This window comes from Pyxicephalus adspersus, chromosome 12 (genome assembly GCF_032062135.1).
Source record: "Pyxicephalus adspersus chromosome 12, UCB_Pads_2.0, whole genome shotgun sequence".
Lineage (NCBI taxonomy): Eukaryota > Metazoa > Chordata > Amphibia > Anura > Pyxicephalidae > Pyxicephalus > Pyxicephalus adspersus.
Genome location: NC_092869.1, coordinates 22,506,324 through 22,511,995, shown reverse-complemented (window position 1 = coordinate 22,511,995; position 5,672 = coordinate 22,506,324).

The window sequence follows — 5,672 nt, the reverse complement described above, 5'->3', positions numbered from 1 at the left end:
CTACCCTGACCTCCCTCACTTTCAGCTCATTTGAAGCGCAGTCTGTCCATCTTTTCCACCCGGTACCCTTCATTGTTGCTGTTGCCTACCGCCCTCGGGCCAGTTTCCCAATTTTAGGACAACTTTGCCTCTTTGCTCTTTTATATTCTTTCCCATGACCTGCCCACCCTCATCCTTGGTGACTTTAATGTTGCAATGGATGACCCCAATTATCCTTCCTCAGCCAAACTTCTCTCCATTACCTCCTCCTTCGGACTTACAAAGAACATAAACAGGCCCACATAGGCAGAACGACATCCATAACCTCCGCCACAACCTATTCTTAAACTACCTTAGGTCCCTGCCCCCCACTCTTTCTAAAATCCCCAGATAAAGCCGCTATTCAGTTCAACCAAATTCTTTCTTTGGCTCTGGATAAAGTTGCCCCTGCCACAATATGCTACCCCCATCCTGCCAATCCCCAACCATAGCACAACAATCACACCAAACATCTATAAAAGACTGCTTCTGCAGCTGAGCGCAAGTGGAGGAAATCTGTACTCAGTGCTGACTTTATGGACTACAAAGCCAAGCTACAACAGCTTGACAGTGCACTCATTATACCTTATCATTGTACCTACAAATACCTTCTCTGCCCAAGAAATAGCCACCTTCTTTAGAAGGAAAATTGTTAAAATCAGACAAGATGTCTCTGCTCACCATGCTACTCCAACCATATCCACCTCTCCTACCTGTAATTCATCACCAACCTCCCTTACCCCTGTTACTCTGGATGAAGTCCCCTCTCTTCTCCCATCATCTTCATTTACTATGTGTCCGCTTGACCCAATCCCCTAATCTACTCCGTGCCCATTCTGCCACCCTGGCCGCTGCACTAACCAAACTATTCAACCTCTCCCTTTCTATTGGCATCTACCCCTCCACTTTCTCTCTCCTAGACCTCTCTCCACTTTATAGTTACCGTCCTATCTCCCTTCTTCCATATGTTTCTAATTTTGAGTGCCTTGTCTATAAAAGACTCACCACCTACCTGAACACCAACTCTCTCATTGACCCACTCCAGTGTGGCTGCCCATTCTACCAAAACAGCCCTCACTAAAGTGGCCAATGATCTCATCAGAGCTAAGTCACAAGGCAACATTTCCTTCCTCCTGATCACCTGATGCTTCAAGTGAAATATCACTTTGAAAAGTAAACATGCTTTATTCTCTTAGTAATTCAGCCACATAGTGTGTGACCAGGATGGAAGTTATGCAAGCACACACATCCATAAAAAAGGAAAAATCCAGGAAAAAGAGTGAATTTCTCCAGGAAGGACCAAGACGGCAATAAAAATAAAATGGCTATAGATAATTTTTCAAAAAAGGATGTGGGCTACTATTAGTAGCCTCACTTTCTTTAAATGATAGTAATCTGGTAGTCAGGATAATGTAGTAGCATTAACCACATAGAACAACTTTATAATTAGAACGACTTTACCGGCTGCCCATTTGCTCTGGGTCAGAATAGAAAAGTAGAGGTTGTGCTACATACCTTGTACAGTATATTTGTTTCATAAGTCCATGATTTCTTAATAATACATCTGTCTAGCTATTGCTGTAATAATAGTTAGTATATGAAAGCCCTGTTTGATTGTGGGATGACACGTTATGCACAGTTCATAAAAAAAATCTGGAATTCCGGTTCCAGGGCCCCGCGAGCCACCAGCATGATCTAACGGCTCCCGCTCGCCTCAGGGCTCTCTTGATATAAAACCGGCACTACGCCCACTCACCCGCCTTCTTCTGCTCCTCCGGTGCTGGGAACCCGGATGGAGCGGTTCCTGGAGCGCTCCTCCGCTGACGCTGCAAATAGCCAAATGTGGAAGAAAGACAGGCTGAAGCACACTCCATCCAAGATGGCCGCCGCTGCAGCAGCTCCACGCGCTCCCAGTACAGCTTTTTCACAGGTACACCACGATGCATTGCCAGCTAGTGATCACCCTAATCAGATTGCAGATGCAGTAGCATCAATCCTTAAGCCTACATTACAGGAGGCAATTGACTCTGCAGTGCAAAAAGGTATTATCTCCTTGAGAAATAATTTGAGAGAACATTCCCAAAGATTAGATGCCACTGAGCATTGCATAACACTAGTGGAAGATGATGTTACCTCCTCCAGGGCCATTATATCCCTGTTGGAGGCTAAAGCATAAGCCTTGCAAGACAAAGTGGATGACTTAGAAAATAGGTCAAGACGCAATAATTTGCGCATTGTTGGCCTGCCGGAAAGTATTAAATCCGCCAGATTGACGGATATCTGTTCCAACCTGATCCCACAATTGCTGAACCTTCCGAATGCTTGCAGAGTGGAACGTGCGCATAGATTGGGCCCTGCTCGTACGGAAAAGGCCAAACCGCGCCCAGTCATAGTGGCCTATTCACATTACACTGACAGAACCAAGATTCTCCAGGCATATCGCAATCATCGCAACCTACATGTAGAGGGGGCACCCCTGTTGCTATTTGCAGAATATTCAGCTGAAGTTTCACGTAAAAGGCGCAGTTTCCAGCAGGTGTGCTCTACTTTATACCAAAATAAAATGCGGTTTACACTAGCTTATCCTGCGATTCTTCACTTCTCTGATGACCAAGGCCGCAAGTATTCTTTTACATCAGCCGAAGAAGCCGAGCAAATAGTTCAAGCTTTGATATCCGACTCTGTTTCAGTTCAATCAAGTGAATCTAACGGAGGCCATACACCACCGTTACGCCCGGCAGCGAAATCTTCTATTCCGGTGTATTCTCCGAAGCAACCTAGGAAATTGGGAACCTCGACTAAAAAAGCTCGTGAGAGGCTGAGATCCGAATCACAGCTCCAGGAGGGATCATAAGGAAAATTTCATTTATGTTTGTAGTTCCTATTCTTGCATTTATTGCAAGATTGCCTTCAAAATGCCCGTTGTATGAGGTGTGAGCCCAACCCTGTCGACATGGTAATTTGCTTACACATGTTTCTGACTTGGTCATTCTTTTCTTGCTCTGCGAGGAAAAAAGGAAAGTCACTCTTTCAAAATGTTTGTCTTTTGCTTTATGTTTCTTTGCTGTTATCCCAACATTTTTTGTTTTTTTTTTGTGTTCTTTGTTATTGGAAACACTCCCTATTCTCGGTCACATGTCCACTATGATGCAGAAAGTTCCAGATGCTTTACTGCTCAAAAATCACCCCCAACTACTAGGTCTTTATATACCTACCTGAGTCAACTTGACCTGGGGTACACTTTGTATGCATCCCCTGTAATGTTTGTATCATTGCTACAAAACGCAAATTGTACTTCAGCTATGTTTAAGCCATGTATTAACAATGTATGCGAATAATTTCCTGGAATGTCAAGGGTTTACGTTCCCCTAACAAACGTATGTCTGTACTACGCCATTTAAAAAGGCTTGGCCCAGATATCGTCTTGTTACAGGAAACCCATTTGGGGACCACTGATTTTTGTAGCATGAGGAAGCTTTGGGTTGGGGAAGTCTATGGTTCCCCCTCTACTGACCGGAAAGCCAGAGTATTGATCCTAACTCACAAATCCTTTAAGGGTAAGATCAAAACAGTGCAAGGTGACTCTGAGGGTAGGATAATTAAAATCCTGGTACAACTTCACGACCAGGAGCTTTCAATATACAATATATATGCCCCAAACTCTCCTCCGGCCACTTTTTTTCAGAAATGAACAGGATGGTTGGCCCAAAACCCTGCACCTTTTAAAATTGTGGGAGGGGATTTTAATTCAGTTATGATGACATCGGAGGGTAGGAGCTCCGGTCACACGGTAGATACTGAGAGGCTTCAGCCACGTTCTCCACTATCTGATTTTGTCTCGGCTATGTCCCTGAATGATGTCTGGAGACAATTTCACCCCCTGGAAAAGCAATATACTTTTATTTCCCAGGCACATGTTTCTCAAGCCCGCCTGGACTATTTGTTTTGTACTGATGCTATTTTATACAGGGCCGAGTCTCCCGAGATTCATCCTATGGTGATCTCGGACCATTCCCCTATTTCTCTTGTGATTCGTGATTAATACCCCAAAGGAAGTTATGTGCCATGGAGGTTCCCATCTTATATGGCCAACGATCCAGAATTCCAGGGCGTCGGCGTGGCTGGAGTATGTTCAACACAATGCTGCTCATAGGGAAGACCCCATACTTTTTTGGGAGGCAGGCAAGGCTTACTTGAGAGGTAGAATAATCTCCTACATGGCAAAAAAAGAAAAAATCTACGATGTCCCATTTTTTACAAGCACAACAGGAACTTAGATTAGCGCAAGAGGCTCTGACAGAGAATCCTACCCAAACCACTAAAGAACAGTGGTACACATCCAAACGTAAATTTGATTCTTGGCTTCTCCAATATGAACAGTTAAAATTCAAATACAAATCCCTAGACTACCATAAATATGGCACTAAGTCAGGTAAAATGCTTGCAAACCTGGTACGCACAGGATACAAACCGACTTTTATCCCCAAATTAATTACAGCGGACGGAGGTATAGCTACCTCTCCTAAAGAGGTGAACCATCACCTGGCTCAATATTATCAAAAACTATACTCATCCACGTCAGCAGATTTGCAGGCTGGCCGGACGTTCTTGTCCGAAGCTCCCTTGCCTAACAGATATCGGCCGCCATTGCCTCCCTGAAGAATGGCAAGGCTCCAGGCCCAGATGGGTTTACCACAGAATTTTTTAAAATGCTCCGAGAGGAGGTTGTGGAAGATCTTTGTGCACTTTACTCAAAACTCTGGGAACTAGGTATATACTTTGGCTCGGGCCGGGAAGCCTATATACTTCTGCTTCTAAAAAATATCTAACTGCTTCTAAAAAAAGATAAAAACCTGTGTGACCCGGACTCCTATCGCCCGATTTCCCCGATAAATATTGATGCTAAAATTCTGTCAAAGATTATGGCAAATAGGTTGGCCACATTGATGCCGTCTCTGATTTCTCCCTCTCAGGTGGGCCTTGTACAGGGCAGGGCGGCAGTGACCAATATCAGAAAAGTGCTGGTTGCACTGGAGGTTGCTAAGAGACAACCCGCTCTGGACTTGGCCATTGTTGCCATAGACGCCCATAAGGCGTTTGACACGGTAAACATTCCATGGTTATTTATGGTACTGAAACAGGTAGGCATCAGTGGTTCCTTTTTCAATCTGCTTGTAGCCATGTACGCTTCTCCTATTGCATGCATCCACACTCCGGGATTTTTGTCAAACCCTATTGACCTCCATAGAGGGACTAGACAGGGGTGTCCATTATCTCCTTTGTTATTTAACCTGGCATTGGAACCATTGGTTAGGTATTTGGACTCCACCCCTCTGTTACATGGAATCCCGGTTCATACAAATGAATTACGCACTGCCTTTTTTGTGGACGATATTCTGCTTTTCACATCTAAACCTCACCTTGACTGTAATACTACACAAAAGATTTTTCAGACTTTTGAGAGATTTGCAGGGCTAAAGATAAATTTTGATAAAAGTGAAATTTTGTCTCTGGCACAGAACATAACTATAGCAAACAAATGGCGGACAAATGTGCCTTTTAAGGTGGCAACACAATCCATCACCTATCTACGCCTACATATAGGCCGGACGCCTTCGTCACTCTATGCGCTAAACTATCCACCGCTGTTTGCA